At 42.0% G+C, this 22,382-nt stretch overlaps 1 protein-coding gene across 5 annotated transcripts in view; it reads right to left on the bottom strand.

Moving 5' to 3' along the window:
- The window catches only part of DAB1 (DAB adaptor protein 1), a 1,339,715-nt gene that overhangs the window by 932,183 nt on the left and 385,150 nt on the right, over positions 1-22,382 (bottom strand). For all 5 annotated transcript variants that reach the window (XM_059885133.1, XM_059885131.1, XM_024990124.2 and 2 more), the window contains exon 2: positions 14,681-14,843. The gene's annotated coding sequence lies outside the window, so the exon portion shown is untranslated. The remainder of the gene's footprint in view (positions 1-14,680; positions 14,844-22,382) is intronic.

Here is a 22,382-nt window from a genome sequence, read left to right as displayed (position 1 = left end):
TTCATATCAAAAATGCACAGCACAGGGTCGGATCAAAATCTCTGGGTCCAGGATTCTTAGGCACTTAGGATGGATTCAGTAAATGTGGTCATGAACAAATGATTTGGATGGAGCTCCTTATAATCTGTGAAAGGAAACAACATGGATTAGGAGAGAGAACCATAATAGTTTATATTTCCATCTTTGCCAAGACAGCAAACACCCATCTCCCCAAGTCTCAATCTTCCCAATTATAAAAAAGTAACCCTAGGGCCTTCCCTGGTGGTCCAGTGGTTAAGACTTCACCTTCCAGTGCAGAGGCTACGGGTTTGACCCATGGTCAGGGAGCTAAGATCCCACATGCCTCGCAGTCAAAAAAATAAACACTTTCAGCTGATTTAATATTGTAACAAATTCAATAAACACACTAAAAATGGTCCATGTCAAAAAAAAAAAAATGATCCTAACGAAGATTTAAAAAAAAGGTTGACATTGGTGAAAAGGATTTGCAGAGTTAAAGTGGAATCACAATGGCATTTGGAAAACATTTAACATAGCACCAGCAAATAGCATACCATTCACATAAATGGCTGACAATACCATTAACAAATACTTACAAACCACCCATTTAGGGCCAGTCATGGGGATTCCGTTGTGAATGAGATGCCCCCTGACTCCCTGGAGGAGCATCAGCAATCGACCCCTTCCTCATCAATGATGGAGGGATTGGAAAGGTTAGGGTCTGTAGTAGCAACCTAGCGTCTGAAGACATGTGCAAAATACACACGCTTGTCTGTGTGCCAGTCTGTGCTTTAAATGCCCTCATTTGCCCTTCATTGTAGGATTTTTTTTTCATTTTATTATAGTTTTTCATGTTTTGTCTTTTGTCATTTTCCCTTTATTTGTTACCAGGGCACTTGTTTCTACAAACAATTCCATCTCTCAAACATCCTTCTGATTTCTTGTATGAAGCATATACTAACACTTGGTGAGAATGTTGTAGAAAATGAGAAACAGGTTTTGAGGGAAGGGCCTGAGGGCTCGTCTGAGAGCATAACAGATGAGTGTCAAAGGGTGAAATTACTGATATCTATTTTGCTGCTTTAATACTCACTGACACCAACCCGGATCTAAAGCCATATCACCTCTTCTATTAACACCGTGAAGGGATACTCCTCTGTGGCCCCTGATGGGCCACTCCTCCTGCATTTAGACCCCTACTTCATCCCCTCCACAACCCTCAATCTGGTCTTATCCTACAACTTTAACAAAAAGTATAGGGTGGAAGTGATATGGTGCTAGTTCTGAGCCCAGGCTTTATGAGTAATAATGCTTCATGAGTTTATTAACCATTTAATTCTCATTGCATACCCCTGAAATAGATACAATTATCTAAGAGCTAAATATAGTTTTCTGGGTGTCAGGTACTATTTTAAATGCTTCGGATAAACTGATTTGTTTAATTCTCATATCAACTTTATGAGAAAAATGCTATTATTGTACCCATCTTACAGATAGGAAAACTGGAGCACAGGGAAGTATCTTTCCCAAGATCCCACAATTAGTAAGCTTAGAGTCAGGCTATCTGATTCTAGAACTCACACATTAATCACTATGTTGAACTTCAGAGGGGTTAACTGTCTGGCCCAAAGTCACACAGAGGTCATGGCAAGGATAGGATTCAAACAGGCTGTATTGACTCCAAAGTCTGACCCTTCTGACCCACAAACATCTAAAAGACTGTTCTGGATCTGCCATCAACTTCATCTAAACTCAGAGGCAACTGCTATAAAAAAGAAAAACATACGGCTTGCAGCCAGTGGTCATCTTATCAGAATATCATAATTTTATAGAATCCTTTTCTGGTTTTCTTTTTCACTTATGTGTGTGTGTTTAAGACTGCCTACAGGAGTAAAAGCATTCCTATATTTCTTTGTTACTCCAGACTCAAGATGTACATTCCCTGTTCATTCCACCAACATCAAAGGGCAGTGGATACAGAACAGCCATTCATCCAGCCTCTAGGATTTGACCAAGTGCCTTCAAGGTGACTGTGCTCGGTGCTGGGGTAAGAATGGTGAGCAGGGTGCAAGCAGACTCCACCCTCATATCCCTTACAGAAAGTCCGTGGGATCTCGCCAGGCTTTGATGCTTTGGAGTGCGTGACCTAAGGCAGGTACCACACACTCTCTGAGTCCTGTGAGTCTTAATCTCTCATCTGTAAACTGGAGTTTTTTTTTATCATCATCTACATTATAAGAGTCTTATGATGGAAAAATGTAATAAAATGAGTGAAATGCTTAACAGAATGTCAGATACAGATGGCAATTAAATGCTTTCAAAGTTATTGTTATTAATAATAGTTTAATAATAATAGAAGTCTAGTATCTACTAGGCACTGGGCAAGGTTCTTCAAATGCAGTGATAAATAAGGCCTGTTTCTCATAGTCAAAGGTCCAGCAGTCCTAGTCAGGAGAATAAACACACACATGGACAGCTGGGCATGGAGTCATAGGCTGTCACAGAGGGGTGTGTCCAGTGTTGCTGGAGCATGGAGGAAGTGCAGACCGATTCCTTGCTAGTGGGAGTGTGGGTGAGGAGATGATTGTGGCAGTTCCTCAGAGGAGGGGTGTTGGAACTTGGTGTTTAGAAAGAAATTCCCTGGTGGCTCAGATGGTAAAGAATCTGCCTGCAATGCAGGAGACCCAGGTTCAATCCCTGGCTCAGGAAAATCCCATCGAGAAAGGAATGGCTACCCACTCCAATATTCTTACCTGGAGAATTCCATGAACAGAGGAGCCCAGCACAGTCCATGGGATCTCAAAGAGCCAGACATAACTAACACTTTTCACTTTCAAGGAGAAATGTGAGATAGGAAATGTAAAAAGGGAACTTGAGGCAGAGGGAAAAAGACTGAGCTAAAGCTCAGTGATTATGTTTGGATGGTTTCCAACGAGGAAATAGTTTCTGGGAGATGGGGCTGGAGTGGGTATTTGAAAAACCAGGAAGCAAGAGCTGGTAAGATATAAGCCTAGAAAGGTATCTAAGGCCAGATTATGGAGGCTCTTAGATGTGAGGCTAAGGTGGTGAGTTTTATCACATAAAGAGGCAGGAGAAATTGATAAGAAAAAACCTCTAACATAAATAGACTGATTCATCAATAAAGAGGCATAGAAATATAGATACATGGATATAGTTATAGATATGTATATGCATACAGCTATTGCTGACTGTCCCTATTTCTTTTTATCTGTCTGCCTGTCTTCTGCCTTATTTTCCTTTTTCCAAAAATAAGTAGGATGAGAGCATGGTCTGCTTGCTCTTTGTTCACCACTGTAGTCATAGCATTTAGCACAGTAATGTGGTAAGCATTTGACAAACTCTTGTTGAATGGATGAATGAATGAACTATAATCACTATATTTGATATTTATGAAATGATTAAATTCACAACAAACTATGGAAAATTCTTCAAGAGATGGTTTTTCCAATAGTCATGTATGGGTGTGAGAGTTGGACTATAAAGAAATCTGAGGGCCAAAGAATTGATGCTTTGGAACAGTGTTTTGGAACAGTTGGAGAAGACTCTTGAGAGGCCCTTGAACTGCAAGGAGATCCAGCCAGTCAATCGTAAAGGAAATCAGTCCTGAATATTCATTGGAAGGACTGATGCTGAAGCTGAAACTCCAATACTTTGGCCACCTGATGCGAAGAACTGACTCATTTGAAAAGACCCTGATGCTGGAAAAGATTGAAGGTGGGATGAGAAGGGGATGACAGAGGATGAGATGGTTGGACGGCACCAACTGGATGGACAGGACTTTGAGCAAGCTCTGGGAGTTGGTGATGGACAGGGAGGCCTGGCATGCTGCAGTCCATGGGGTTGCAAAGAGTTGGACATGACTGAGCGACTGAACGGAAATGATTAAATAAACATATGTCATGACTAAGGAGGAAAGTGGGTGGTTTCACAAAGCAGGTGACACAATCTTGGCATGGTTGATGAGTACAACTTAGCTCTGCAGAAATGGAGTATTTGAGAAACACATGTACAGAGATCAATGGTCACTGCCCACGCAGCATACAGTGTGGTAGTGAAGAACATGGATTCTAGGGCCAGAGTTCAAGTGCTAGTTCTGCCATTTAAGAGCTGGGAGCCCTAGGGCATGTTCCTTAACTTTCTGGGTCTCTGTTTCCTCATCTATAAAATGGGGACAATAAGAGTACTTAAGTTATGGGATTATTGTGAAGATATACGTACTCACTACCACAATGCTGGGCAATATAATAAGCTCTAAATAAATATTAACAATTACTAATTGTATCACTGGTGAGACCTGAATGCAATCAGCAGAACAAACACTCCAGAGTCCTATTACACACAAATCAGTTCTTTCTTCAGATATTATAACTGAACAGTCTACATGAAGTCTCTTTGACATAAATCTCTTTGGTACAGATGAAGACCAGACAGCTTGGGAGTCATTTCTGAAAAGATGACTAAAAGACTATAAATAAAAAGAAATGAGAGAAAAAAGAACATATTGAATGCCAGGCTTCAGAAAGAATTGTTGCAAGATACTAATGAGCAGAGAGATCTGGGAGAAACCATGTCAAAGCTTTCTGAGAGAGTGTGTGAACAATACCTGGGGAATGCCAAAGAGAGAGATGATAAAGGAGAGATGACAGCTCCCTGCAGGCCTGGACCAAGTGCGACACAGAATAAGCAACAAGGCCAATGGAAAGCAGTGTGTCTTGTTAAGTTCCTTTGAGAGGCTTTAAATCAGCAGTGGCTTCCTGGCAGGGTGAGGCAGGGCTCCAACCATTACAGGTTACCCAGAAGCCACCAGAGAAAAATGGAGAAGGAAAGCCTTGAAGAATGAGCGTGGTCCCTGATGTGATGTGGTTACCATAGAGACCACTCTCCATGGTAGCCAGGAAGGGCAGTGCCTGTCCTCAGAACAGTTAACAAGCTATTAGACCAAACATGAAGATGCCAGCAGGTGAGTAGAATGAAGCCGCTCTATCACAGCTGTCTGTTTGCTAAGATCAAACATGGGAAGAAACGGCCGTAAATCAGCCCAGCCACTGCAGCCATTGAGTCAAGTTCGGGGGAATGCAACAGAATTTCTAACCTGTGAGTCAAAACCCAGGGACCATGTCCCAGAGGTACACGCTCACAAGAGTGATGCTCTAGATTCCCCAGAATGACTTGACGATCCAAACAAGATCGAAACAAAAGAAAACAAAGTGGCAACAGCAATGAACAGAAAGAAAGTAACTAAGAATGTGGGAAAGACTAGCTGAGAAAATTAAGAAAGGCAATGAACAGAGGGAGATTTCACACTGTTTTGCCCAACATTCAGTCAGGGCAGAAAATATAAGCTGGCTTTGCAGCAAGCAGGAATATATTCTCAGTGCAAGATGGCAGGACTGGAATTTGAAACTGAGTCTCAGAACAGGCACTTTGGAACTACTGGGCTATGCTTCTTCAGGAAAGTGTCCAAAGGAGCTCATGGGCAACTACCGCTTTGATGTGTGATCACCTCTCTACACACAGAAGATGATGTAGCAGGATGAGGGCTTCACTGTGTGCTGAGACCTGTCCTGTAAAGTGGGGCAAGGCCCCTTGGGTCCACTCTGCCTTCTATGAGGATATCTATCTGCACAGGTGGCAGCTCAGGACCCAAGGTCCTTATGTCTTGTTCTTGACGCCCTGGAGCCCACCTCGGCTTTCCCTCACACCTGAACTATGTTTAAAACATCACACCTCCCTGTCTTGACTCATACTATTTCCTCAGCGCTAAAGGTCCTTTGGGCTTCCCTGGTGGCTCAGATGGTAAAGCATCTGCCTGCAATGTGAGAGACCCGAGTTCGACCCCTATGTTGGGAAGATCCCCTAGAGAAGGATAATGGCACCCCACTCCAATACTCTTGCCTGGAAAATCCCATGGACGGAGGGGCCTGGTAGGCAACAGTCCATGGGGTCGCAAAGAGTCAGACACGACTAAGCGACTTCACTTTCACTTTCACAAAGGCCCTTTACACCCTTTTCCATTTCTTGTTCAGTCACTAAGTCATGTCTGACTCTTTGCAATCCCATGAACTGTAGCATGCCAGGTTCCTCTGTCCTCCACCGTCTCCCAGAGTTTGCTCAAGAGGGCTGTTTCATTTACTAACTCACTCACTCACTCATTTATTCACTCATTCCTTCACTCACTCATTCATTCATTCAATCAAAAAGAGTTAAGTACGTACCAAGTACACAGGATGCTTCTGATTCCTTCCTCATTACATCTACATACTCTGCACTTATATCTAACAAAACACAAACACTCTGCCAGGTGTGTTTATTGATGTGTCTGTTGAGCTCATTAGATTTTAGATTCCTTGAAGGCACATTGGGTCTTGCTCACAGTCTAGTGAAGTTTCTAGAATCGAGCATGTAGCAAGTGCTCAATAAATACTTATTAAAGGATGAATAAAAGAGTAAATGACTGAATTGCTTTTCTAATTCTCTCCAGGTTGCCATATTCTGAAGGGAATTCTCCAAGCCATCAAGTTGGCCTGGGATGAAATGTTTTTGTGCACATTACTTAATAAAAAGGGCTCTGGGTCAATTGAAAAATTTAAAGTCAATATGAAATTGATCCTCATCAGCACTTTCTTCTCCAAACATATAGACAAAAGGACATTTCTGAAACATATGTATTAGTGTTGCATTTTCTGCTCCAAAGACTCAGTGATTGTTGTCACCTTGAAGTCCAGCCCTCATTAATTTATGGGGCACCCAGCATAATCAGCAACAGGCTTCTTGGTAGGATAAATCAGAGACAAGTCTAGAATTTGGGGGAATCACTAAGCTGCCAACAGCACAATTTCCTTTCATGCTTTTTTATCTTAGAAGTCACTGAGCACCATTTAAATTAAGCTGAAGACCTTTAGGGTCTTCCCTAGTGACTCATTTGGTAAAGAATCTGCCTGCAATGCAGGAGATCCAGGTTCAATCCCCAGGTCAGGAAGATCCCTTGGAGAAGGGAATGGCTACCCACTCCAGTATTCCAGCCTGGACAATTCCATGGACAGAGGAAAGACCTTTAGGCTGACTTTCAAAGACATTCTAAGGTAATCAGCAAACAGGTCCTCTTCAACTATTCAAGGAAAATAATACATCTCAGAAATTCCCATCCCATCTTTGCTCAGTATAGTAACCATATAAATGAAGATGTGCCGAGAAGGGAGGAAAAGCAGTCAGTAGAGGATTAAAACAAAACTCTTCCTCCTGGAGGAAGCACAATGCAATGACAGAGCCAGAGGTACCACATGTGACAAATGCTTGGGAACAGTATCTGGCACATAGGTGTCTCCATCACTTGAGAAGCTGGATGCAATGATCCACTTAGACTCCAGTGTTCTTGCCTGAAGAAGTCCATGGACAGAGGAACCTGGTGGGCTACAGTCCATGAGGTTGCAAAGAGTTGGATACAACTGAACAGCTAACACTTGCACTTTTCAGACAGAATTGGGAAAATGATTCAGGACCTCTAGGTTAAGCAACAGAGATGCTGATATGGACTGCATGCTTGTGTCAACCCAGAATTGATAATGTTGAAATCCTAAGTGATTGGGATTTAGGAGGGGAGGCCTTTGGGAGGTAATTAGGTCATGAGGAAGGAGTCCTCATGAATGGGATGAGAGCCCTTAAAAGGAGAGACAGGACAGCTGGCTTCCTCTCTCCGCCAGGGGAGGATGCAAGGAAAGAGCTGCCATTTGCCAACCAAGAAATGGGCCCTCAGACACTGGATCTGCTGGCACATTGATCTTCGGCAGACTTCCCAGCCTGCAGAACTGTGAGGAAGAAATATTTGTTGTTTGAGCCACCTGATCTACAGTGCTTTTGTAGCACCAGCTTGAACTAAGATGAAGGTGAAGTCAGAGCTTCCCATGTTGACTCTCATCTCCTTTGGTTCTGTAGGATGGCGCAGTATCATAGCCTGAGTGCCCCCTTACCAGAATCATCTGGCGAGCACTGATAATGTCTTATATTGTTTCATTCAGGACACCTCACCTCTCCTCTAGCTGAGATGCAGGATGGCAATGTAGTGGGCCATGATTTTCTGAATGCCAAGCTGTACATGCAGAGAAAAAACAGGGGAGACTTCCCAGCATGAATATCCCCAAATTTCAGATAAGGGTCATAGCAGTAGAGACTCCACCAGACTTGGGCTCCAGATTGTCCTGATAATGGTTCTGTGGAAGTAGGGATGGTGGTAGGGAACAAGGGCTGGACAGGATTATGAAAAGCTTCAATGAGGAAGGGGCTTTATCTCAAAGTGTGTCTTTGAACTTGGTGGGAGGTGCCAGGCTTTAGCTTCCATGGTATTTCAGATAATCTACCCCAAGTTTCTGTGAACCAGGCTGGACCCTGTCTCTTCTGTTTCTCCAGATGTAGAAAACATCACAGCTAATAAAAGGTGTTGATCAATACTGTCAGTGACACTGTACCGTATTTCATCCTTATCTTGTTTTCTAGTTATTCAAACGAGTGTGTTTATAGGTCCAACTGTTAAAGCACCTCTTATTTTAACCCTAAGCCCTACCTGGCATATGTGTGTGTGTATGTATATATATATAATATTTGTTGTAGATAATATTTCAAAATATGGTCACAGTAACTGTTCAGCAATACTGTTAAAAAAATATAGTATTATTTCCATTCTAAAAATGAGGTTCAGAGTGGTTAAGATGCATGCCAAAAGCCACATAGCTAGTAAGCAAGAGAGCCAGGACTTGAACTCACTGCCCTAATTCTAAATTTTTAAATCAGTGCAGTTTTCCCATTTTGAATATAAGTTAGAGTTGAGGTTTATGCTCTCTAGCCCAGTTGTGGTCCCCCTAGTTTGTAGAAATCCTGATCTTCATGATGTCTTCTGGCTCTCTGGATTTGACACAGTGCTAGGACTTGCCTTGCACATGCTCTCAGCCTCTTCCCTCCTGAGACACTTGAGATAATTCTCCCATACATGAGTCAGTCCTGATCCAAAGCCATTCCTCTTTTCAGTTTAATTTTTTAATGATTTACTTTTCAAAGTTCATAAAAGTGATACACAATCATAATATCAGATTTAGAAGAAAAAATATAAATAGTGAAATAAAAGTCTTCCTTATCCCATGACACAGGGAAATTCACTCCCAATATCTTAATGCCTTGTCTTCAGCCTTTTTTGGGGTCAACATCTACACATCTAGAGATATGCTTGCAACAATTTGGAATAATGCTGTACATAAAGTCCTGAAGCTTATCTTCATGTCCACATGCCATTAAGAACAATAAAAAATTCTTTAGAATATATTTAATGACTACATTATTTATATGTGAAAACTTCGGTGAACCATTTTCCTCCTTTTTGGAAATTTTGGTTGTTTGCTCTCTATCAAAACTACAAGTAATTGGAAAGAAAGTTGTTTGCTCATGTACCTTTGTAATTTCTGTTTTTAGGATAGAATATTAGAGGAGGAACTCAAGTCAAAAGCTAGGAGTCATTTTAGTCCCTTCTGGGCAATTGATATTAATTACATTCTCACCAGTACAGTTCCATTCTACAATGGAAGATCATTTTTCCTGGAAGCTTCCCTCAAAGTGGTAATAAAGGATAATCTTTTAGGTAACCCTGCACTTGCTTGCGGAGAAGGCAATGGCACCCCACTCCAGTATTCTTGCCTGGAAAATCCCATGTCTGGAGGAGCCTGGAGGGCTGCAGTCCATGGGGTCGCTAAGAGTCGGACATGACTGAGCGACTTCACTTTCACTTTTTACTTTCATGCATTGGAGAAGGAGATGGCAACCCACTCCAGCATTCTTGCTTGGAGAATCCCAGGGACGGGGGAGCCTGGTGGGCTGCCGTCTATGGGGTCGCACAGAGTTGGACACTACTGAAGAGACTTAGCAGCAGCAGCATGTGCTTGAGTAGGAACCGAGTTTAAGGGATAGCAACACAAAACTCTGCTTACCTAGGCTGGGAAGTATTGTGGTTAACACAGCTAGCATTACTTATCCTAACTAATCCACAGGGAGTGTCTGATTTACTCAGTGATCTCCAAATCAAAAAGCCTCAGCTGGTTCTATGTATATAGCCACGAGTCCGCCTCTGACCAGCATGCTTTATATGAAGGCATGGGTGATCTGTAGCCCCTAGCATCCAACCTAGTGTTCAGCATATTGTAAAACTTACCTGCATGTGGTTTTATGTGTGTTTATGGAATGAATGAAACCATACAAGAGCTTTATGATTCCAAGTGGCTGACATGTAAACAAGGTGTACTCTGCCAAGTGAAGTGACTCATCATCTGGCCTCTGACCCCTATGAAAGTGCTTCACCCCCAGAAGAAGCCCATTCAGCTACTCAGGGCACTTGTACACTGCCTGCCCACAAGAAAGCCCGATGCTGAGGACCGCCCTTCTGAACAAAGGCTTTTGGCAGAGGAAGTGGTATTTCCCAACACAGTCGTTTCTCCTCTCCTGCTGATGCTAATTACAGTTTGCTGAATGTAAATTGGGGAAACATCTCGCCCACCCAAAGGAGTTCCAGAGATGGGCTGTGGTCTTCACAGTAACCTGGGAGCAGAAATCTCTCCTTCCTAAGTCTTGTATCCTTTTTCCTTCCCACCACAACACAGACAGGTAAACACAGAGAAGCGACAAAGTGAGTTTGGACTTGTGAATCATCCCAACCTCAGGGCCTTTCTCTTGGTCCTGGCTGTGATGTGAAGCTGGGGGTATGAAATGGAGGCATGAGGAAGACACTACCTGGCTGGCAGAGATGCTACATGTGTGTGGGGCTACTGGGGCAGTCTGGCAACACAGTTATACAATTAATTATACTGAAAAAAGAAACTCAAACTTCTTTGAAAGGCCCCTGCCCATGGGACCACCATATTGCCATTTTGCCACACAATCATTCCTTTTTTCTGCTTTAGCATCACTTGTTGAATTTCAACCTCTATTAAAATCCTTCTCCTTCTTTCAGGGCATTATCAAGGGTTACCACCTCAAGGCAGCCCTCCCTGGCTGTGTACTAGTCATAGCCGTACGAACACATTCAACTTTCCTCAGTGTTATCATAACACATTGTTTGGGCCTCTTTTATACTATTTTGGGGGTCTGTGCATCTATTGTCAAGTCTGGAAAACAAGGCTGATGGGTTTCTAAGGTCTTTTCAAGCTTTTCTTTTCAAAATTGTATTTTTTGCATTCTTAGGAATAATCAAATGCTTAAAAAAAAACCAAAAACAATATAGTATAGTGGTAGGATTGTGCTTTGGCACTATGGCTTCCCTGATAGCTCAGTTGGTAAAGAATCTTCCTGCAGTGCAGGAGACACTGGTTTGACTCCTGGGTCAGGAAAATCCACTAGAGAAGGGACAGGCTACCCACTCCAGTATTCTTGGGCTTCCCTGGTGGCTCAGTTGGTAAAGAATCCACCCACAATGCAGGAGACCTGGGTTTGATCCCTGAGTTGGGAAGATCCCCTGGAGAAGGGAAAGGCTACCCACTCCAGTATTCTGGCCTGGAGAATTATATGGATTGTATAGTCCATAGGGTTGCAAAGAGACAGACACGACCGAATGACTTTCACTTCAGCACTATGAGAACTGAATTGGAGCATCAATTGAGTTGCTTCTAGCTGAATGGCCTGGGCAAGACTTATCATGTCTTTGGGCCTCAGTTCTCCCATCTGTAAAATGGCAATAATGCTGATGTGATATCACAAGACTGTAGAATAGAGTAAATCGGGCTGTGCATGTGAAAGTATTTTGTAAATAAATAGTGAAATATAGTGTTGATAATACTTATTTCAAGAAAAAGCCCTGAGTGATTCTCTCCCTAAAGAAACTACACCACTGCTGGATTAAACATCTTAAAACCTAACACCTCTGATTCTCAGAATCATGCCCAGTAATCCACACTATCTCTCTGTCTGCAGAACAAAGATTCTTCATTACAAACCCACAGGAACCTTAACAGTCACAGTCTGAACAACTCTGTGTACCCTCTTGCAGATCCTACTTTGTGTTACACGTTTGCCAGGTTTTTGCCACATAAACAGAGTAAAGAATTAGAGAGGCTAATTAATTTAGGGTCAAGTCATAGATTTGCAAGTGAATATCTGTGTGATCCTGTGAAAACTGCTTTACTTTCTGAATCTTCGTTTCCTTGTCTATAAATCAGCTCTGATAGCACTCACTATAAGGAACTGTTGCGAAAGTGACCAAGTGACATCTCTGTTAAAGTGCGCAGACAGGGCACCCAGCACACAGCAGGCACTGAACAAAGACCAGTCCCTTTCTCCTTTTCTCTCCCTTTGCGCACCAAGATTCTAGAATTCCACAATATGAAATATTCATCCACACAGATGCGGGGTAGACAATGGGTGGTCTCTAGGGGAGTGATGTCAGAGAAAGATTTTACCAGAAACTCCATTTCAGTATCACCATCAGGGTCCTGCTTGAGCCTGTCACCCACTGGGCTCATCACCAGAGTGAGCATTTAATTTTTTTTTTTTCACAAAAGAGTATTCTCAATGATGCATGTGATAAATACGCTGGCTTTAAACCTTTTAGAAATATTAAAGGTTTCACAGCTCAATGTTTGACAGACTTGATTAATCCCTTCCACACAGATATATTCAGGAGGATAGCTGTAGTTGGGTTTTAAAGCTCCAAGAGTGTTTTCTGATAAAGGTAAAGAAAAGCTAAAGCACTTTTAAAGACAGAGAGGTTCGTGTGCTACACAGAATAGACAAAGACTATGAAGACCCAGAATTCAGAGGAGGATGGAGAGGCGGAAGCCAGGGTCCATCCAGGGAATCGTGCTTTAAAAATTTTCTCCCTAGGAGGAATTTTCCAATGAAAAGCACACATCCTGCCTGACCAAAGGCCGTTTGTCTGAGAGTTTTCTTCTCCGTTGGGTTCCAAAATGAATGATGTGGGAGGGGGGAGGGGGCAGGGCAGACAAAGGGCAGAAGAAACTTCAGAGGTGAGTAAAATGGAATTGACCACTGCCCCCTATCATAGTCCTGGACCATTCAACAGCCTCCTGCTCATTCTTCCAGTCACCAAGGCTGTTTCTTGCACCGACCTCCCCAATTCCCAAATGCACTCTGAGCGCCTCAAAAGAACAAGAAATATTTTTGGATATTTTCCCCCTCAGCAACTACCTTAGTTTTGTATATAATCAGTGCCTAATAAACAGTGCCTAATAAACATCATAAAAATCTAAAAAAAAAAAAAAAAAAATCCTTGAGGAAATGCTGGCAAACACCCCTACTTAAGAATGATGCTTTAAAAAATTACTATCAGATTCCATGTCCTTCTGATTTCCATCATACAAAAAAGACTGAGTTTAGAAACTAAACCATGGAGGTTTCCAAATAAAGCCTCAGTAGACAGATACCGATAGAGTACTACAACCGTGCTACGTGAGCTGGACACAGTTCCCAGCTCAACCAACATGGCCTGGGGTAAAAGAGACTTGTCATCATTGTGGGAGGTGCTTTGATTGAAGGATATATGGGAAAGCAGAGGGGACAAAGGAAGCTATATCAGACACAGCATCTTTGTTCATGGGAGATGTTTAAAAAAGCTTTGAGAATGAGTGATGCGCTCTTAAGCTGAAGTTTGAAGGACATCACAAAAGGGGAAAGTATACTTCTCTGTGTTCATGTACATCGTTTTGATCTGTGAACTTCCAATTAAACTCCAAATGGAACACTTGCTCTGCTAATCAACCTTCCCCACAAAATTTCAAAACGTCAGCCCACCCTGCCCCTAGGTTTTTTTGGACACTCAAGTCAATCTTCAACCCTGACCCCTATTTTATTTTTATGGAAGCATTTTCCCAACAGAAATACCAACATATTTGCCACAAGATATTATGGGGGGCAAAGGTGTAATTCAATTATGTAACTTAATCAATTCAAATGGCTGATGTATAAGGATCTCAGGATGCCATCCAGCTTTCAACTCAAGGCGAATAATTGTTCCATAATTTCTTAATTCTCCCGCAAGACAGTTTAAATTAAAGGATGTCAATTTGCAAAGCCAGACTGCATTGTATTCTTAAATTGGGCCTGAAATAGCCACAAGATGAAGGGTAATAAGGCAGAGAGCAGAGCCCAGGGTGCCTGGTGCTGTGCAAAATTGTTTAATACGGTCAGACCCTTTAATCTTCATATCTACTGATGCAGAAAGCAGCATATTTCTGTCACTTATGATAAGAAACATTACTTTTTAAATTCCTTGGTGAGGCCCGCAGATCTTCTAGACAGCCAAGATAGCAGGAATCTCTATTTCTGTGTGTGTGAACATTTCTTTTTTTCCCTTAAATTGGTTTTATTCTAATTCATTTAGTCTCCAGTCTGAGTTAGAGACAAGTAACCCTGAATGGAACCACACAGGAGGAGAACAAAGGCTTCTGCCTTCCAGTCCTCAGATGGGACTGGCTACCGGCTCCTTGAATAAGTCAGTGATTAAACAAATAATGAACCTGAGGGCATTCACGATAGGACAGTCAGTCAATTCCAGAAAGGGAGAGAATTGGAACACCATCTAAGAGAAACAAAATCCTGCTCCAAAGTGAAGGGTGCAGTGCGGGAAGCGGATACTTTAAACTCTTTTCCTGGAAGAGTCAAGTATTTTACTCACACGTGTCCTAGGAAAAGGCTGGGCCAATGTGTCCAGGCTGGGTCGGGGTGCTGCTAGGGAAATGTAGACCCCAGAATCTGGATGGAAGGAATTGGATGCTGTTTTCCCAAGATTGCCAGAGCCACGAATCAGGAATCGTCATGGAGAGAAGCCAAGGACATCGCTGTAATGAAAGAAGTATATGTCAATTTGGAAAGCAAACCAATTAGGAGGAAGGAGGACAGAGTTTGGAGTTAATGGTCACAGTGGTGTTTAAAGTAAGTGGGTCAGGATGAAGCATCATCTAAAGTGTATGTGCTACATGTAGGTGGGCCGGGGGCACAGGGATCCAGAAGAATTGTGCTGGACTAAACCAAAGGGCATTTATCAGTGTCTCTGTGCCTCATGTTGTGTCAGACATGACACAAGTGGTCTTGTTGTTGTGTTGTGTTCAGTTGCTCAGTTTTGTCCAACTCTTTGTGGCCCCATGGCCACATGTGGCTACTGGAGGGCTATAGTCCCTGGGATTTTCCAGGCAAGAATACTGGAGTGGGTTGCCATTTCCTTCTCCAGGGCATCTTCCCAACCCAGGGATCAAACCCACATCTCCTGCGTTGGCAGGTGGATTCTTTACTGCTGAGCCACCTGGGAAGCCCCCAGATAATGTCGTGGATACATGGGTACAAACAAAGCATAATGCATTCATCAATCTGTATTCTAAAAATTTGGACTAGGTTATACACAGGCTAAAATTCAATAGGTACAAATTCTACATTTCTCACTTGTATGAATCTATCTCTAGGATATTTGCCTAGAATATTAGGAATTTATCTCTAGGATAAATGCCTATAAGTAGAATTACTGGGCAAAAAAAGATGCTTATAAATTTTGATAGACATTCTCAAATTACCATATACAATAACTATGCAGTTCTACACTCTCTTCAGCGATGTATGAAATCACAACTTTCTCATGTCCTCCCCAACAAAGCTGGTCACACTATTTTGGGGGAGAGACACAAGATATAAGGCATAATAATTACAATAATAGGAATTCCCTGGTGGCTCATACAGTAAAGAATTCATCTCCATTGCAGGAGACTCAGGTTCTATCCCTGGGTCGGGAAGATCTCCTGGAGGAGGGAATGACTACCCACTCCAGTATTCTTGCCTGGAGAATTCTATGGACAGAGGAGCCTGACAGGCTACAGTCCATGGGGTTGCAAAGAGTTGGACAAGACTGAGCTACTAACACTCATTCACTTTCAACACAATGATAATGCTACTATTTAATGAACAATTGTAGCATTTTAAGCCCAGCTTTAGTCTTTATATGGAATAATCCATTTATTTGTAGTAGTAACCCACTGACATAGAAACCATTAGTATTGTCATTAAATAGATAAGGAAACAAACTTAGGGAGCATAAGAATCTTATTCTTGACCACAGCTATGAAGGGTGGGACTGGGGTTCTAGCCCTGGTACCTGGCATTTCTTCAATACCAAAAATATTAGCTCTTATTCTAGGACATGGGGTGTTATCTATGGTACTTATTGTAACAGGTACACACAGATAGGAAACCAGCGGGAGGGTGTGTGTCTAGGGAATCAGGGAGACCAATTCTTTCCATCTCAATAGAAGTATACACAGGCTATTAAGTGGGAAAATATTGGGAACAACATGATATATTTTTGTTTTTCCCCCTGCTTTTTTCACTAGGAAAATTATTTTTTCAACATTCATGATATGTAGAAAGGTCAGAGCTACAAAAATGAAAGGATGGTGTGGTTGAAGAAGCATGGTGCTGAAAGTAACATAGACCTGGGTTCAAGTTCAAGTTCTACTACTTTTAAGATGGATGATAGTAAGGCAAATTATTATATAACTTACTTCTCTGAACCTCATTTTCTTCAAATGAAAACACTGAGTCTATAATCCCAGGAAAATGTGTATGATGACTAAATAATGTAAAAGATAAACAGTGCCAAACAATTGATAAATATCACTAGTTATAAGCAATTTCTAACTACCTGTTTAATTTTATTCTTCCTGTTTCTCTTTAAAGATCTTCTGCTCTCATCAAATTGGTTTACTCACTTTTCTCAAAATTTACTCACTTTACTCAAAATTCTCAATGATGGAATTTTCCAGTCTGCTTGCACTTCTGCATTCTTTTACTTAAATACATCCTTGTCCCCAAGTCCTATCTATAGGCATTCTACCATGAAGCCATTCAGGTGTGTATCAAATGCTACCAACTCAACAGTGTCTCTTGAATAATAATCCCTGCAATATACTACCCCTAAGGAGTTTAATGGAGAAGGCAATGGCAACCCACTCCAGTACTCTTGCCTGGAAAATCCCATGGACCGAGGAGCCTGGTAGGCTGCAGTCCATGGGGTCGCTAAGAGTTAGACATGACTGAGAGACTTCACTTTCACTTTTCACCTTCATGCATTGGAGGAGGAAATGGCAACCCACTCCAGTGTTCTTGCCTGGAGAATCCCAGGGACGGCAGGGCCTGGTGGGCTGCCGTCTATGGGGTCGCACAGAGTTGAACACGACTGAAGTGACTTAGCAGCAGCAGCAAGGAGTTTAATTCCTAAGTACTATCGAATTCCTGTTTACTGAGCTCCATGACTTTTAGCAAATTAGTCATCATAAAGTGAAGAAGTGAAGTCACTCAGTCGTGTCTGACTCTTTGCGACCCCATGGACTATAGCCTATCAGGCTCCTCCATCCATGGGATTTTTCCAGGCAAGAGTACTGGAGTGGGTTGCCATTGCCTTCTCCAGGGGATCTTCCCTACCCAGGGATTGAACCCAGGTCTCCCGCATTGTGGGCAGACGCTTTATCCTCTAAGCCACCATGGAAGCCCCAAAATGCTATGCTATGTATCAGGCACTGTTCTAAACTCTTTCTATGTCTCACTTAATCCTCTCCACAGGTGATAGGTACTGTTATTATTTCCCCTTAGTCCTGAATGCCAGTCACTATTAAGTGTCTTATCAGCACAGCTGGACTGAAGGGTCTAAAGGGCAAAGAGGCCATGAGCATAATACTTGTAGACTTTGGAGTCAAAGAACATCAGCTCCAGTCTAGGTACTGATCCTACCAGCTGTGTGATGTTTAGCAAATTACCAAATCTCTCCAGGCACTGATTTGGATTTGTAAGGGGATGCTGATAATACCAACTTCAAAGAGTCATTTATGAGGTTTGAGTTTGCAGATGCAAGAATTTCAAACTGTGTGTGCTGTGTGCTGAGCACTTAAGTATCAGCCCCTATTATCACTATTTAAATAGCATGTAGTTGGTTTCCAACAAAAGGCTCCTGTCCATCACACCTTCGAATTCAATCGCTATTCCCTCTGCCTGTGCTGTCTTTCCCCACCCTCACCATCATTGCACTGCCAACCTGAAGAACTCAAGGCCCAGGTCTCTGGGATCTTGCTCTAGCAACTTCTGCTCTGTAAGGCCTTCTTTAATGGTGCCCTCTGCAGAGAGAGAGAGCTCCCTCCATAACCATATTCTGGGTCACCTGCATCACTCACCATTCTGTGGTACAATTCCTTGTTATCAGTTCCATTCAGAACTATGAGCTTCCAGAGGATGGGGACGATGCCTTAGTTATTTTTAATCCCTAATACTTAGCACCCAACATGCATAACTAACTGCTCTCTAAGAGTCTATTAAATGAAGAAATAGATTTTAAAATAATTAAAAAGTACTTACAAAACACAAATATACTCACATAGAAAACAAACTTGTGGTTACCAAAGGGGAAGGAGGGTGCAAATTAGGAGTTTGGGATTAAAATATATATACTAGTACACATAAACGAGATGACCAACCTACTGTATAGCACAGGCAACTATACTCAGTCCCTTATAATAACCTATAATGGAATAGAATCTAAAAAAGAATATATATGTATAACTGAATCACTTTGCTGTATACTTGAAACTAACACAACATTGTAAATCAACTATATCTCAATAAAAATTAAAAAAAATTTAATTCAAAAAAGTTAAAAAATATTTTAAGATGAACAAACAAACCTGAATGATAAGCAAGGGAAAGTTACCAATTCTTAACTCCCTACTATATAATGAGTGAAAAGCCACTCAACCTCCTTTTCAAAGCATAGAACAGAAACTGCTAAAATTAAATGTTTTATAAAAATAGATGAGAAAATTCTGTAAGGGACCCATTACATGCCTATCTGCCACATCTTTGCTCACCACACTGCCAAGCTATTGATGTTTTAGTGACAGACACAGCAAAATGACAGATTCACCAGCAATTTATAAACTCAAGACATTAACAGACACACTGGCTGCTCAGATATAAGCAGAGCATTACGGAAGGAAAATAATAATTAACTCATAAGGAAAGGGGCAAGTAAACATTCTATTAAAAGGAAAAAAAATCCCAAATGAATATAATCTCTTTCCATTACATTACGAGCATTAAAATTAATGGTGTTGGTTTTTCTGTGGTTTGGATCGTCATTGTATTTAACAAGCTGAAGTTAACTTCACAGTGAAAAAAAAAATAAATTAAATGTGCTGGTGTCTCAGGAAACTTCATTTTCTGAGTGAATAGCCAAGTTGCTGCACATCACCAGAATGGCTGACAATCAGTTTTCCATACTGGTGTGTTCTAAATGGGAAAGGAAACCAACTCTTCATTTAAATTATATTGCAAATCACTTCTTGCCTGCTGAATGGCAGTCAGCTGCAGTAGGTGGCTTTCACGTAGGGCCCCAAATACAACATTGGCTGATTAATGCTAATTTCAAATGTTTTCTTTGGGAGCCGGAGAGAGGTGGATGGGCATGCTATCTTAGTGCATGCGATGCTGAGGAAATTTTATGGTGAGTGACTGACTCAAAGGCCAACAGCATATTTGCCATCAGATAAAAATGCACATTCACAAACATACCAAGACAAGTCAATTATTCCCTGATTCACTATTCCCTGGGTCCCTTTGTGCAAAGAAAACTATTCATATTCCCCATCAAATGGATACACAGAATCATGGTAAACAAGCCCCCGATTCCACTATTCTATATTATATTTCCCAGGGCACCTTCCACTGTGGAAGCCATTAGTTTTGGTCTTTTTGTTCCCGATTTATCAAAACAGACATTTTGCTGGCGAGCTCAGTTTTACTCCCAAATGCAAAATAGTTAGGAGACACAATTTTCGGCCAACTGAAAGAAAAAAGCAAAACATGCTTTGTAATCTTTTGGTTAAGGTGACTGGAAATTTCTACTTCTCCACCTTGATGACTGGTATGTCGATAAATACAAAATTCAGTGCTCAGAAGCTTGCAATTCTCTTCCCCTTCCCCAGTTAACAGTTCAGAGAAACAAACCAACCCATCATGTCCTCTGAATTTCTCCCAATAAAATGCACTGGAGTCAGATCATTCAAAATTAAGCAAACTGGTCAGAACCAACATCTGAAAAAGAAAAAAATTAGCATGAGCCATCATATTCCACTTGTCAAATCAACAATACTCTTTTATTTTTTTTTCTGATTTTATTTTATTTTTAAACTTTACATAATTGTATTAGTTTTGCCAAATATCAAATAATACACAGTGTGGGCAAGGGTTCTGGGGACAGATTCTCAGCACTGGGAGTAACCCTGCTCCCAGGTCACACACAGCATATGTCAGGCACACTGCTATCGTTGACTATCAGGAGCTGATCAGGACACGTGGTGCAAGAGATGGTAGCATTTTTTTTTGCTCAGATGGTCTTGAGATAGGCTGGGACCTGGGACCCTTTGCTGCAGTGCTGTAATGCTTGCACGTGGGCAAACCTCTCAAGCAACAAAATACAAAAAAAAAAAAAGATATGGAGCTAAAAATAACTGTGTGCATGCGCAGCTGGGGCAAATTATGGACAAAAATTATAGCATGACCAAAAAACCCCAACTGCCACTTCTGAAAAGTCAGGAACAAAAACTGTATCAGGTGCAAAAGCAGAGTAATAAGCATGCCCTCTGCACTCACCACCACCAGTGAAAAGTGAGCATGTTAGTTGCTCAGTCATAAGTGACCCCATGGACTGTAGCCAACCAGGCTCCTCTGTCCATGGAATTCTCCAGGCAAGAATACTGCAGTGGGTAGCCATTTCCTTCTCCAGGGATCTTCTCCACCCAGAGATCGAACCTGGGTTTCCCACATTGCAGGCAGATTCTTTAATGTCTGAGCCAACAGGAAAGCCCTGCTGCTGGTGCTGCTGCTAAGTTGCTTCAATCGTGTCCGACTCTGTGCAACCCCATAGACGGCAGCCCACCAGGCTCCCCCATCCTTGGGATTCTCCAGGCAAGAACACTGGAGTGGGTTGCCATTTCCTTCTCCAATGCGTGAAAGTGAAAAGTGAAAGTGAAGTCGCTCAGTCCTGTCCGACTCTTTGCAACCCCATGGACTGCAGCCCACCAGGCTTCTCCGTCCATGGGATTTTCCAGGCAAGAGTACTGGAGTGGGGTGCCATAGGGAAGCCCTAGAAGTGGGCAAAACACCTAAGTCACCCCTTGGGCCCAATCCCTGGACACACTCCTACACTCACCCCATATAAAAAAGAAGTTAGCCGCCCCCTTCTCAGGGGGCAAGTGAGCAAGGAACCTGTCCTTTGTGCTTACTTCCCACCTGCTGCTGCAGGGGCCCCAGTATAGCCTTTCATGAATTTCTATGTTTCTGTGTTTCTGGCTTCTAGTTTCTATGGATTCGGGAAAGTCAAGAATCCTGATCGGTATCAGCCTGGCATGGAAGCTTAGCTCTTGTACTTGGAAATATATTATTCCAGGTAAATTCCCTTTTTAAAATGAGCCTGAGTTTCCTACTTGCAGGGCTGTTGTGAGGATTTGAGGTGAATACTGCGTAGTGCAGTGTCTATCATAAAGTAGGTGCTCCATCCATGAGAGCTATTATTACAATAGCCTTTAAACAAAGAGTCCGTTTCTTTATTTATGAGTGTTTCTCACCATACTACCGGGATCATCATGGAGTACTTGAGCTATCACGATCCACACCACTAATGGACTAATTTATAGATGTGTAAATAGCCAGTGTGCCCCGAAACCACATTTTCTGTTGTGTATAAGTCAATGTATTTCAATAGCTGAAAGCTAATTTCCACATGGGTCTTTGACCTTTAAAATTACTGAATGCCTTGCTCTCAAGTGACAGGATCTTTTCTGTACCTGACACTGATTTGCAAAATTAGATGTCCAGAAGGCTAAAACATAATTTTTTTATGAACAAGACAACAGTGTAACAAGCTTGGGACTATCTCATTAAAACCTGACTATAGCAAAGTCTTCATGACCATTAAAGGACCAGGCTTCTGCTGTGGCAGGATCTTTGGGCAGGGAAGTCACAGACAGGCTTCTGTGAGAAGGTTCTAAACCCCTGTGAGTGCATGAGGCATTCTACATATTGAGTGAAGCAGTGGTTCCCAAAGTGCATATTAAGAGTCACCTCGGGAATGTCACAAATTACTGACCATCAGGCTCCACCTGATCTACTGAATCACAGCCTCTAGAGGTGGGGCCTGCACATTAGGAAATTTTTGCAAGTGTTCCAGGTTATTGCAACGGGGAGCCCAGGTTTCAAAAATTCACTGGAGTAAAGAGAAATGTTCTGATTGGCTGATGGTCTCAAAAACTGGTGATCTTTCTTTACGTAAGGTTGAAAACTGCAGAAGC

This window comes from Bos taurus, chromosome 3, assembly GCF_002263795.3.
Source record: "Bos taurus isolate L1 Dominette 01449 registration number 42190680 breed Hereford chromosome 3, ARS-UCD2.0, whole genome shotgun sequence".
Taxonomy (NCBI): Eukaryota; Metazoa; Chordata; class Mammalia; order Artiodactyla; family Bovidae; genus Bos; species Bos taurus.
This window is presented reverse-complemented; position numbering and strand designations above follow the sequence as displayed.